The sequence below is a fragment of the Lepidothrix coronata genome, unplaced genomic scaffold (assembly GCF_001604755.1).
Source record: "Lepidothrix coronata isolate B3197 unplaced genomic scaffold, Lepidothrix_coronata-1.0 Scaffold56, whole genome shotgun sequence".
Classification (NCBI taxonomy): Eukaryota; Metazoa; Chordata; class Aves; order Passeriformes; family Pipridae; genus Lepidothrix; species Lepidothrix coronata.
The window spans coordinates 740468-754675 of NW_016690236.1; the positions used below are offsets into that span (position 1 = coordinate 740468).

The following is a 14208-nucleotide window of genomic DNA, read 5'->3' on the forward strand; positions in this document are numbered from 1 at the left end:
GTACCTGGGAAACCGCCTCCTCCCCGTTCTAAGCGCGAGGCTGTCCTGCCTCCCCCCGGGCGAGCTGCACCCCCGCACCCGAGCGCGGCCCGCGCCGCCGGGAAGCCGCGCCCCTCGGCGGGCGGGAGCGGGGCCGGCCCCGAACCGGGCGGGCCGCGGGAAGCGGAACCAGCAGTGACGGCGCCGCTGACCCGCCGAGCGTGCGCCGTGCGAGCCCCCGCCCTGCCCGCGCCGAGGGGGCGGTGCCGGCGGCGGAGCGGCCGCGGCTCCGGGGCCGAGCCCGTGTCCCGCTGCCGCTCGGAGGGAGGATGAGCCAGCGCCTCCCCGGGGAGCAGCGGGCGGCGCCGCCTGCGCAGGTACGAGACGGGACGGGACGGGACGGGACGGGACGGGGGAGGGGAGGGCAGGGCAGGGCAGGGCAGGGCCAGCTGGGCTCCCCCGCGGCGCGGGAGCGAGTGGGGCTGAGGCGGCGGGAGGAGGAGGAGGATGGGGATGGGGATGGGGAGGAGAGGGGAGCGGCTAGCCCGCAGCCTTCGCCCGCGGAGCGGCTGTTGCGCCCTCGCCAGCGAGATGGCTCCGTCTCGCAGTCGGGGGCGGGAAGGGAGAGACGTGGTAGTTCCCGGCGGACCCCTCTCCTGGTCCGCCCGCCTCCCCCGAGGGCCCGGGCAAGGGAGGAGTGTCCCGCGTGTTTACACGGCGTAACCACGGCGTGCCACCCCATCCCCGCGTTCCTCTGGGCAGCTCTCGTGTGCGCACGGAGAGCGAGGGGCTCTGCGGCTGGGAAGGTCCAGGGTCTCCTCCCCACGTAACCAGCGTTGGAAGGATTATTCCGCTCGAGTTGCTCGCTTTATGCTGGTTTACGGGTTTGGCTAGTAGGGCCGCTCTTACACAAGGGGTGAGATAATGGGCTCTCTCCTTGGAGCATCTCAGTTAAATGAAAGTGCAGATCAGCGAGTTTAAAACTGAATATTGACTGCATTCTTTCATATTGTTTTCCCTACTTGTCCAAAATCTTTCCCTTCCCTATCCAAAAACGTGGGAATGGCTGTGAAACAAGTGTGTATCAATTCTCACCTATCATGAACGTCTGAGAGTGTGACAGTGGAAAATTATGTGCTTATAGTGAACTATGTTCAGTGTAGCATGGTAAATTTGCTGTGTCACACTTAAAATACTAAACTAAATAGGGCCTTACAACCAAATAAAATGTTTCTGGTGCTAAACTATGTTAGAATAGATGCTTAAATACTTTTGGCAATATATCAGTAATGGTAATCGTTTGGGTGTTAGGACTTGCACTTCCTCTTTGAGGTTGTGGGACCTCTGAAGTTTTTGATGCAGAGTTTTGAAAGAAATTGTCAGGTGTATTTTGCTTTCAGATGCTTTTCTTTCTGGTGGCCCTGTGAAGGGTTTATATTCTGTATCCCTTAGCAACAGATGCTTCTTTGCAGATACAGCTATTAGAATGAAGGATGTGTTGGTATGACAGATTTGAAAACAGATAGTCCTCAATACTGTTTCTTTATTTAAGGGAATATCAATAAGCTGTAATGTAAAATTAAAAAAAAAAAGTGCATTATAGGACACGTACCTTTGTGAAGTATAACAAATAAGTCCCTAGAGAACTCACCAGCTGCCACTATCATTTTTTCTAAGATAAGTCTTTCACTGACTGCCTTAAATTTGATGTCTTGTCTCTTTCGTTGGCAAGCAGATGTAAACTTGCTTCAAAGTTGTCAAAATGGGAAGGAGTTCTGCTATGGGAAAACTGTAGGTAGCTTGAAACTCATAGTTTGAAACACAATGACTCTGCATCTGTCTGCAACAACTGTGAAAATAAAACTTATACAGTGTCCAGAAAAATGGAGCTTGTCTCTTGCTTGCTTCTGTTTAATATTGGTATGCCAGTCCTAAAATAGTAAATATCATTCACATTGTGTATTGTAATATTTCTAGAAACATATTTTGCTGATTGTATGATTCCCAAGGCTGTCTTTGCCCAAATTTTTAGTGTCCTCTCTCTGTAGTTTTCTATGCTACTATTCTCCCTGTAGTGCATACTTGCAAGTTAAAGTAATCCTAGGAAAAATACCTTCTCTCTTCTAATATTGATTTGTAATAAGAACAAGCCTATCCAAATTCTTGACTGGGAAAGACACTTGAAGCTATTGGTCTTTGCTCTTTGTGACTGCATCGCTCTGAACAACTTTATTTTATGAATTTGCCTGCATTTTTCTCATGACTATGTTTGTACTTCTTGTACTCTGTTCCACACCAAATGTTTGTAGCAAACTGATGTTTAAGTGCAAGTGAGAACCCACTGTGCACTGGTTATTCTATGAACACATTGGTCTAGCCATGTAATATATGTTCTTCTGTTCGCTGAAGATACAGTTTGGCTCTGCCCCCCTCCACTTTGCTTTGGGGTCTCCATATGTGTGTATCTTACCTTGGTATTGGAACAGCAGAGTTGCATTCCTTGAGTGAAAGCTCTAAAGCTGGGACAACTGTTCCAAGTTCACAACCATTGCCAAAAGGCATTCTAGGAACATTTGGATATTTTTTTCCTGTCTTTATTTAAGTGACTTCATACATGTGGATAGGTGTAACTGTGCAAATCAAGTTTTCAGGGTAAAGTCTTATAATAATTTGGCAGTGGGGATATTTTTAACTTGGTCATAATAAAAGAGTAGGAGCCCTGCTGCTGAAGAGATTTGTGCCAGAAGTGGTAGTGCCAGTTTAAGTTCACTTCCTAATTCTCAGACTACTTTGTGTGTTCCTAAATTTCTTGCTTTGGCATCTTGACAACAGCAGTAACTCAGTAACTTCCAATGGTTGTCAGCAGTGGCAGTAATCATGTGCATGGAACTGCTTACATACCCTCCTTGCTTATTTTTCCAAAACTAAGATTTCAGTTTCACGCCTGTGAGCTTCAAGACCGAGTTCCCAATTCTGTCCTCCTTGTGTCAGCCGTTCCCTTATGTCATAACCTAAAAGTGTGGGTTCTGTGTTGGCTGAGTTCTGAAGCTATTCAGGTGTCAGGCCAGCTTTGTACCTGTGCTGATGAACGAGGAGGCTCTGTGACAGAGTAATTCACACTTGTTTGTGTGCTGAGCTTGGAATATTAGAAAGTTGACAATTACAAATTTTTATAGTTGTTAAACTTGAAACTTGATTTTGAATTTTGGTAGCCTTTATAAAATCATCTGAGAGAATAATATCTAGAGAAAACAATACTCATTTAAATTGATTCTAATATGAAAGAGAGTTATAAACAGATAAAAGTTTGCTGGGACATGTACTTTGCTTTAAAAAGATAGAAACTGAAAAATGTAAATTGCTGAGGTAGTGGTTATACTTAATGATCTGATAATATCTGTTATTAGGGGAGAAGAGAGTTGACAAAGTAATTTTTAGGCTTCATGCATAATAGAAAGGATTCTAGACAAAACCATTAAAGTGGTTGCAAATCTGTTTACATCTGGAGTATCCTTGTTAGTTTGTGTTATGTAGTAAGTAGTCTTGAATATATACTCCTGGAAATGAATGTAAAGAAGAGAATTCATAACTTCATAGTGGGTACCAGCAGTTATTTTTGATGACTTGCAGAGAGTCTAGTCAGCTGTTTTCTCCTTCAACTTTTTAGGCATTCAACTGTTTTGTTTGTTAGGCATTTTCCTTAGGCTTTCTAGTTACAGGAGTAGGCTATGCTTACTTTGGGAGGCTAAGGAGGAATAGTAAAGAAAAAAGTGAATTAAGTTCAGTCCTGAAGCACAGACCCTTCAATAAAAATAACCTTTGCTGTTACTTTTTCTTATGTTTGGTATATTTTGCTAAATTTCTCTAAAAAGTTCAGAAAAGAGAAAATACTGAAATGTGCATTTTGCATGTTCATACTGCAATAAAGTATAATGAAGAAACATTTCCTAATTATAATAGCAAAAATGGCATTTCACTTCAGTACTTTGTTTAAATTCCAAAAAGAGCTACTGAGGTGACTTAATACTTTGACGTCCTGCCAGTTAAAATTCAGCTACTCTGTTTCCTGAAAGAGAAGTTTGTGTTTGAGTTCCTTCTACTCTTATCTCCAAATTAGTGTTCTCTGCCAGATTTGTTGGATTTTGATGTTATCTGCAGTTTTTCTGCTGTTAATTTGTCTCGTGCATGTGTTGGGAAAAAAAAATCAGTTCTCCCTATGTTTCCAAGACATTCATTTTCTCAGTTTGAAAATTTCCAAATAGGTATCTGTAGGAAAGGAACCTGAAGTTTTCTTTAATTGTTATTTGACTTTTTGCTGCTTGTCTTGCAGAAAACTTTTATTCTCATGTAAAAAACTACAAGAGTATGTAAACACTTTAAATTATTATCAGTCTTATAGACTTTTCTTCTGTTTTGTGCTGAGATGTGAATATTCTTCTAACTTATTTAGTAAAGCTTTTAAGACAGTTGAGGAGACCTAACAATCTGTGTACTGAGTATATATGTTGTTACCCCTGTTACAAAATTGTCAATGTTTATTCCTCTTTAACAAATTTTAAAAAATGTTTTGGTTCTTTGGATGAGTAGAGGATGGATTATTTTTAATAAATTTTATCTATGAACCCAGTGAACTGACCTAATCTCTGTGGTTATGTAACACTTTTAAGATAACTGACCTTCTTGTTTACTCTGTTAGCTAGAAGCCTTTTAGTAAACTACTGGTGATTTTTTTTCATGTTGTTGTAATATTAAAAATCTTACATGAACACGATTTCTTTTTTTCCTGTAAAATACCCACCTTGAGTCTTGCTTTCAACTTGATACCACTGTTGAACAGTAAATTTCCCCCTGGACTCTCCTACCAGAAACTTGTCTACCATTTGTAGACCCTGACAAAGTACATGTAATTTTAGAAGCTGCCTTTGCCAACCACTCAAGTAGGTTTTACAGCTGGAGAGAAGAATATTCAAGTGAGGGGAACTTGCTGTGCATTCAGAACTGCTAGCACACTTGATTTACTAAATACTTTGCTTTTGGTGGTGTTATGCATCTAGGGCTTCACTGCCTTTTGATTTTTTTTTTAATCTCCATTGGATAGAATATTGTGTATATTTAAAAGCAGAAACAATGTATTAACAATCTGTTTATTAACATCAGAGGTTCACAGGTCTCTCTGAAGAGATTTATATGTTTATATATTTATTTAATCTTTAAAAATGACCAGAGTGGCAACCAGTGATGGTTGGATGTGCTGTTTTTACAAAAATGAGGTGGCATCTGTGTAGTCCAGCCAAGAACGTTAGCCATGAGCCAGATCCAGGTGTTGATTGTAGATCACTTCAGTCCTTCCTCACCTTGCTGTCTTAACACTGTTGCTTGAGAGGATCCAGAGCAAGAAAAAGAGTAACCCTGCTGTCAGGGTTCCTGGCCTAGAGGTTTAAATAGGTTGTCAGTTTATCACTGTTACTGTGATGTCCCACCCTTAAGGGGAAGGAAGCACCCAAGATTCAGGGATGCTCATTGTCAAAAGGAATGGCAAGTCAGAGGGTCTTCAACCAATCAAAAAGTTTTATTACTAAATTACGCACTTGGCATAAAAGTTGATAGGTTAGTCCCTGACCTACTATATTAGCACATGGCATTGGGTTTTGGATGAAGGGGTAGGGTGAAAGGGAAGAGGGGAAGGAAAAGATGAATTAAAGAAAGAAAGAAAGGAGAGAAAAAAAGATCACTACTCCTGGTTCCAATGTCGGTCCAGCTGATGGGATATTCAGGGTCCTGGGGGCTCCACTTGGGCTTGGTGAGGGTGCCTTTCTATACATAGGTTTCCCTGCCCTGAAGAGAGATTTCTTGCTTTCTGTGCAAATTAGCTGTCATGTGCAGTCTTCTTTCAGACTTGTCTGGAAATGGGTCGGAGGGCTTTGGGGGTCTTGATTAGTCTTGATCCCTGCCTACAGTTCATGCCCACACCTTGGCCTCATTCCTGTCCTTGCACAGTTGTGCTTATCTCCAGGAACTAGAACAAGGATGTGCAACCGGACATGCCTATCTCGTATTGGCCTTTTTAGCCACCAACGTGCTTGCAACAAACGTGGGTAGAGCCCTTCCCAAACCTTCGTTCGCGAAGCCCAACCATGAATGAGAACAAGGATGTTTGTCCCGGAAAAGTGCTGCCCCACCTCTGCATGGCCCCCTTCTCCAGCCACATCTTGTTCTTTCTCACAGGATATTAGTACCAACAATCCTTGTCTGTTGTTACTAGCTGTCCTTGGTTGGCTCCACAGCCATCCTTCTATCAGTGTTTGAGACATACACATTAGCCCCTTATCTTCTGGGATTCTACCATTACATATACCAAGAAAAATGCCCAGCTGTTTTTGGTGACCAAAATCTTGTCACTTCTAACTCTAGTACAATGGATGTGTTCCTCTTTAGCTGGTGTTTTTTTTCACTCCTTTGAAGCTGGAAAATCGTTAGTAGGGAAAGTAAGGACCATGAACCACCAGGGGTCCCCACAAGATTTCACAAGCAGTGGTCCTGTTCTTGTGATGTGTTTTGGAGAGGTCTATGAGATTTGTTCCTTGATCTCAGAGGCTTTAATGAGTCTGTAAAGAAGTTTGAGCGCAGTGCAAGGACCTTAAAAATCTGTGGCAGCTGCTGTTACTGAGAAGATGCTTAGAGTTATACTGGAGATAGTGGTACCTTTTCAGGTTCTAATTTGACAATCCTGAATTATATTGAACTTGAATGAAATTATCTGAAAGATACTCAACCCAGGTGTGACCCTGAATTTATGAATCTGTACACATAGCTGGGAACTGCATTACTCTGAAAAGTTAAAGAAAATTAGTACGAGTAACAAAATTTCTGGTCATTCTGGTGGTGTGTGAAAAGCTCTGCTCCATTTTTTTGTATAACTCTCAGATGACTGCAACCTCAGTCCAAGTTAAAAAGAAGCAACAACCTCTGTAAACTGTAAGGAGACACTGTTGCAGTGTCATTTCATCAAACAGAAAATTAGCATTGTGACCTAAGACTCAACAGACAAAAGTTACATTGTCTGCAATAGAAAGTGCAGTCATAGTTCCTGCCCTTCTAAAGAGGAGTATGGGTTGTACCTTTCACTTGTCTTAGCGAATTGTGGTGTTATTCCCATCTGACACCAGAGATTTTTTTTGCCAAGGAAACTCTCCATCTTTTCCTATCTGGACCGAATGTTTGCAGCTATAGGTACTGACCCATTAGTTTGGAAGCTAATACTACATCTTACATGTATTTTAGGTTTACTCCAAAGTGGCAGCAATGGACACAGCTGTTTACCATCGACTAAGGATCGGTATTTACCTGTGAAGCTTTTGAGTTGTATTTGCTTTATAATATTTGCTTTTATATTTAATTCAAGTTCATGCTGAGGGATTATGTTCTTAACTTTTTTTTTCCCTCTTCTTTTTAAGCTGTTAATTAAAAACCCTTTAAAGACTTTACCACTCATGGAGCTGTTTGTTACTGTACCTGTGTGGAAGACTACTCTTCAACTCCGATAGCAGAGTTTTTTTCTAATGTATCAATAAATGAGGTTAGTTTAGTAAGTTTAAATTGGAGTTTTCAGCTCATCCAGCCAGTTCGGGTTGAATGCCATTAAAAAGTATTCACATTAGTAATTTGGTGGATGTGAAAGGAGCAATCCTGTCCATCAGGTAGGCTGATATCTTTGTGCCAGTGGGTATAATTCTTCAGCTGTCACAACTATGGGTAGCCATAACCTTACTGGTTAAGACATTTTAGAGAGTGGAGGTCCAGTGGTTTTGAATAATTTATACAAACTAAAGTCAATGCCTTTAACACTTGGCATCATATGACTAGAAGCATGAGTTTGGTATTCATCCTGTAATTAGGCTGTCAGGTTTTAGTTGGGTTTTGTTGGTTGGTTTGTTGTTTGGTTGGTTTTTTTTTTTGCCAAGGAGATAAAAAGTGCTATAAAAATGAGTATTTTTTATAGATTCTGCTTTTGTGAAGATCAGGTATATAGTGGTGATATTCGTATTGGTATGTATCATAAGAGTGAAAAAACTTTTCAGGCTGTTGTTATGCTAAGTGTTTTTAACTAAGAGTGGCAAGATTCAGTAGAATGTAGATGTGAATACTGGTTTTTTGTTGCAGTTATAAAGCTAAGACTTGCTTTACATGTATTACCATTTCATGTAGTTTCATCCATGTGTTTCTGTTCATATTTGAGTATCAGCATTTGAATGTTAGTTTTATTTTTGAAGTAGCTGTGAAGGAAACTAGAGCAAGTTTTACCTATGTATATTTTTGCAAACTGACTTATCTTCTATTTCAACAGAACGTTGGAACCTACTACATAAACTCAAACAGATTTTTTTTGTTTTAAACTCAAATAGCTTCAGTTAACTGGAAGTGCTCCTTTGTGACTTTATTTTTCTAAAGATGCCCTAAAAATTTGCCAAGATCCTTTCTCACTAAAGATCTCTCCTGAAATTAGTTACAGATTCACAAAAAGGTTTGGGTTAGAAGGGACCTTAAAGACCATCTAGTTCCAACCCTCCTGCCATGGGCAGGGACACCTTGCGCTAGACCAGGTTGCTCAGAGCTCCATCCAACCTGGCCTTGAACAATTCCAGGGATGGGACATCCACAACTTCTCTGGGCAATCTGTTCCAGTGCCTTACCATGCTCACAGTGAGGAAAAGAAAAAAATTAGTTTCCATTGGGTTTTTTTGAGTGCTGCAGAGAAAGATCTGAGTATGTATTTCTGTAAAGGTTAGCATATGCATTCCCTACATTTTAACAGTTTGGATTTTTGAGTATCCTTAAGAATTTTTGTGGTCTAAGCTAACTTGAGAAAGTTTAGGAAATCTGCTTTTTTGCTCATCTTCCCTTCTGTATTTGATTTGAAATGTTGAGATTTTTCTGAGCCATTTTATGAAGAAATAATCTGCTAGTGATCTAAAAATTACAGTGGGAAATTCCTGACAATTCATGCACCCTTTTCCAAGCCTGGAGTTTGAAAGATGAGTGATGTTCTCATCTTGCTTAAATATCTTCATGTCACAGACAAAATAAATAAATGGAGGCGAGATATGCTGAGTCTGCAATGAAAATAGAAATGTAATTTCCATGCTGGTGAGACTAAGATGAAGAGTGGCCACAACATGGCCTTTGTTTTAGAATGATTGTAAAATTCTTGTAATTTCAGGGTTGAAAATTTCTTTCTAAAGGGCTGGTTTATTTAAAAAAAAAAGATGCTACTGCAGTATTTTAAGTTAATGTAATATGGGATGTTTGGAATTAAGAGATCAAAGCTCTTCTTGACTGCTTCTATCTTTTGGGCAGGTGTTCTGGCATATATCCCCATACATGGGATATATGTTAAAATGTTAATCTAAGTATGGGTGTGGGAAATGTTTCTGTCATATTGTTTATCTGTTTCTAAAGTATACAGTAGTTGGATACTTACAAATAAGATGATGTATATAGAATTTCTGACCATTTTATAACACTTTTGAATGTTCTTAACAGTTAAAACATTTTAAATTCTCTATTATTTTCAAAATTTTTCAGCAAATTACTCCTCCGTTCCTATCATCCATTTCCTTGACTGTACAACACATTCGTATGTGTAAAGATTGTATTAAAAATTTTAATTTCATCTCCTTTTGCTTTATGGGTGCGTAGCATTTCTCACTGTCCTGGAGCAGGGTTTGCAGGAAGGTTAGATGTTAGTTAGGGGACAGATGACTGCCTTTTAGCTCCTAGTACTGAGCAGAAAAATTGAATATTACACTGATTTTTGGATTAATCAGTATTCTTCTCAGTTTGGGAAAGAGCTCTTCTGTTAAGAAGATGAATCATTGTGGGTTGTTACTGATTTGTGGGTTTTTTGTGTTGGTGGTGTTTGTTGGGTTCTGTATTATTGTTGGGGGTTATTTAGTTGTTTTTAACTTTAAACTATTTAAAGCAAATTTGGAATCTGGAAGAGTACTTTTAAGTTTTCACTCCACCCCCTTTCTGGGGGAATAACAAGCTTAAGATGCCTTTTTTCCCTGCCACCCCTTTATATATGACATATAGAAAAGTGTTTTTATGGGACAACAGAGCACATCCTGGAGATTACCGATTGCTTGGATCACCTGACAACAAATGTCCTGTAAATTAGACTTCTTACTGGCCTGCTCTGCCTTTTCCAGAGACATGTCTCTACACTGGAAGTGGTTCCCTCAGCTGACTTCTCTGCTTGACCTTTTAATTGTAGGGCTTGAAAGATAAGCAGGATGTCTGACGTTGGAGAGCTGAAAAGTGCCTGTGGTACTAGATCGTGCAGGAAACTGCAGTAGCCTTACATGCTTTTTCTACTGTTAATGTAGCTGTTTCTCCACAGCTCTCCTTTACCAATTTAGTTCTTGCCTGCACTGTATTTAATTAGATTTTTCACTATTTCCTATACCTGTATACGGATTACTTTCTTCACTCTCTCTAGTCACAACAGGTAAGAAATCCTGCTTTAGTTCTCTATTCTTCAGTTTGGTTTGCGTTTTTTGGTGGTGGTTTTTGATTTGGGTTTTTTTGTTTGGTTGAGGTTTTTTTGTTGTTATTTAATTTTTTTGGTGCCAGTGGCTTCTCTGTTAATATGCTTTTGTAGAATCATTTTGATGGGTTAAGACATCCTGGAAGTACCTTAGTAATAGAAGTGGGTTAGATGGGATAGTTGTTGTACTTTTTTGGCTTTACAATCTTTTCATAGAAGACTTGGATATGTGAGTTGAGTCAAATTCCTTTCCTCCAAGAGCTTCCTGGATATTGCTTATATTTTCTTTTTTTATTATTCTTACGCTGCATTGTTTCAATATTTATGGGTTTCTTTCAAAGATAATCTGAAGCATTTTTGAGTCTGCTTTCTGGGATATTTGGACTAGACTCTGAATCAAAACTGTGGTGCTTTGTAGAAATAAGTTAAAGGTAATATCTTGAATGTTCTCAATAATCCTTTGTAATTCCTCTTGGATTTTTACAGTAGTCTAGATTGAAAAAAAGGTTTATTGCTTAAATATTTACTGTAAGTAGAATTTGTTGGGAACCTGATGTAGAATTTTTTGTTTGCTTTTTCAGGAGATTGAGTTTGACTAGCATTCAGCCAGTATGTTTTTACCCCATTGGCAATTTCTTTTGAGTAACTTCCATTTTTCCCCATTTAGTGTCTGTCTGGGTAGGGCATGGAATCTGTGGAATGAATCTGATATTACAAAATGGCAAATTGTCTGGTTATTTCTCCCTTCACCACTCCATAAGCATTTGGGCAAACTCTCCTATATGAATGCACTCTTCCGGTAGCCACAAATGATAAACTGCACCAGAGTGGGTCAGGCATGATACTGGTTCTCTTCTGGCTGTTGTAACCATAGAAATAATTTTCCTGGCTCTTTGTTTTCTTTATTATTGATGCTCCCAGCAGTCTGTTTCCAAGGAGGATTCTGCTTTCTGTGAGTAGTGCTAGCAGTGTTTTAGGTCGTGAACACATGCTTATAAGTTGTCTTGAGCATTTAACATAGCTCAAGATAGTGCATCATTAACCTTTTATCCTGTTTTTTAATTAATTGCAGATAGTGGTGGACAAATTAGTGACCATTATGCTCTTTAAAAGTAAAATTTTAGTCCTCTGCGAAGCTTATTGACCAGTTAACATTCTCTGGTCTGTCAGCAGCAGTACTTCTACAGCAGGATACATGTAGTGTTTCAAAATAAGAAAAGGTCTGTACTATCCTGCCTGTCATATAACTGGAGGCATGTATGTGCCAGAGGAGTTGGCATGTGGAGTCACATTTATCGAGAGGTGATAGAGGGGTGCTTTGTGATATGCTTCGTCTGGCTCTCTCTGTTGGTTTTGTTTATCAGTTACTGACCAACTGATGAAACTTTCCCTTCCATTGTAGCCCAGTCTGAAAGCATTTTCTCAATTATTGGAAGATTTAATATGTGTAATCCACTGTTCTAACGTTTATCTAGGGAGACATTTATCCAAGAGGAGAGTTATTTCTCTTATTCTGAATGGGAGATTTGTAGTAAAATTAACTGAAGCTATGGAGTTTAATGTAGATAAAATCATCCTTTATTTTAAAAGATACATTTGCAATGTCCTGTCTTTATACTGCAGTAAATATTTCTGCTGAGAATATTACAGGAAAATGTCTTTATTAGATGAAAAAACTGGATGTGGCTTCCAAACTTGGTACAGTAATTAAAAGACTTAGCAGATTTTAGCCATGCCCTCAGTATGGAGCAAACACAACACCACATGGATAATAAGAGAATCCGCTACTTGTGCTCCCTTAATTTGTGGCAGTTGACACTATAGAGTCAACTGCCTCTGAGCTCCAGTAATTGCTTTTGGTAATTGTGTTTCACCTGTGGTTTACACAAGAGATGCTCTCACTTTGGTACACTCACAGTAATAATCTTCAGAAGTTCTTGGAGCAGTTTGAATTTTGAATTTGGGGCTTGACACAAAAGTAGTGGTATTTTTTGGGTCTACATTTGCTACCTCTGTTGTTTTGATAAATTTACAAACAACTTTTTGTGATTTCTAACTGAATGATCTTTCTCCTCCATGTTAACTGATTTCTGCTTTGTAGTAAAGACTGTTAAATAAGTCAGGGGAAAAAACCTTAATAAAAAAAAGTCATGTCTACAATAGGACACAAAAGACACAAAGAACACAAAAGATGAAACCTTACAGGGTTTTTTTGTGTTTTGTGCTTTTTATCTTCTAGTACTACTTCTATGGACAAGGCAGGAGAGTGTTCTGTCTCCTTGCAACTTCATCAGAATGTAGGAAAGGTCATATGAATATAGAATAAAGATTTCACTTCAGCAGGAGGCCAGTTGGCAGATGAGTCTATAATATGATTTTGGTGCACAAAGCAGGTGGAGAAAAGCAACAAATGATGCATTGAGTGGAAACACTTCTAGAAAGTCCCAGTTTCTGATTTCATCTGCGCCGTGTGGCTTCCATTTGTGATAACACCCCAATGGAACTGGTGAAGTGATATTAACAGACTTTCTGTGAGCGCAATACATGGAATAGACTTTGTGTTCTGACTTTTTGAGAGGCATGTTCTTTGTAGGTGCCATTTTTTTGGGAATGCCAAAAATTACTCTGTGTGAAAAGTTAGTATCTTTTGAACAGATTAAAGTGTTGGCTTCTGATTAAATTACAAATTGTGATCTGATTTATTTTGGGTAAAAAAAATGGAGATGAATGGAAGAAATTTAATTGAAGAGAGAGTATGTTTTAAATTGTAAATATCCTTTTAAATAAATAAGAATGAGTAAAGTCAAACAGATCTGTCTTGCCCAATAGCAGATCTCTAGGGAAGAGCAGAAGAAGAGAATAAGCATATGCACATCTGCAGAATGCTCTCCAAATCTCCAGCATTTCCACCAGAGGTGTTGTTCTTAATAGCTTTTGATATTGGAGAGTTTTTTTGTTGTAGTTCTGTGAGTTTGTCTGGCTGCTTTATGAACCATTGCATTCTTCTGCAAAGTGGCAAAGAATTCTACCACTTTACTACATACTGTATGAAGGATTAGCCCTTTTTTATCTGCTTGTCACCTCACTTTTTTCATTATGACATGTAGGGCTACTGACAAACAACTGACCTCTTCATTTTCTTCACGCCACTTGTGATTCTGCTGACATCTGTTGTCATCTTCTACATTATGTCTTTTCCAGACTGAAGGGTCCTGATCCATTTTGTTGTCTTTTTAGAAGGAAAACTCTTTTGTTCTTTGTCGTCATTGTGGTCTTCTGTAACCTTTTCCAACTCTCCTATATAATCCTTTTGGACTTTTGGAACTATATAAAGTGTTTAATGTGTGGACAAGCTGTGGATTTATATAAGACTTTAATGAAGTTCTCTCTCTTAACTGATAATTCTTGAATCAGATTAATTGGGGACTGCTAGTGCATACTACGCTCTTTCTTGAGACTTCATTAGTACATTGACCTGAGAAAACATCATCCAGTTAAAAATCACTGAAGATTTTTGTAAAATGTTCTATATACAAAATGTTCTGTGTTACTGCTACCTTTTTGTAACTTGTAGTATTGTGACCTTAACAATTTTTTCCCCAAAGCTTGAAATACTAATTTTATTTGATATAAACTTCTTAGTATTTTTTGAATATTCAAATAGAAAATAACTTTTTTTCTCT

General features: G+C 39.2%; 2 protein-coding genes across 3 annotated transcripts in view; one reads left to right on the forward strand and one right to left on the reverse strand.

Moving 5' to 3' along the window:
- Positions 1–108, reverse strand: part of NEK1 (NIMA related kinase 1) — a 46074-nt gene extending 45966 nt beyond the window's left edge. The window contains exon 1 of the mRNA XM_017816501.1: positions 5–108. The gene's annotated coding sequence lies outside the window, so the exon portion shown is untranslated. The remainder of the gene's footprint in view (positions 1–4) is intronic.
- Positions 109–246: 138 nt separating this feature from the next.
- The window catches only part of CLCN3 (chloride voltage-gated channel 3), a 73143-nt gene continuing 59181 nt past the window's right edge, over positions 247–14208 (forward strand). For both annotated transcript variants that reach the window (XM_017816508.1, XM_017816510.1), the window contains exon 1: positions 247–356. The gene's annotated coding sequence lies outside the window, so the exon portion shown is untranslated. The remainder of the gene's footprint in view (positions 357–14208) is intronic.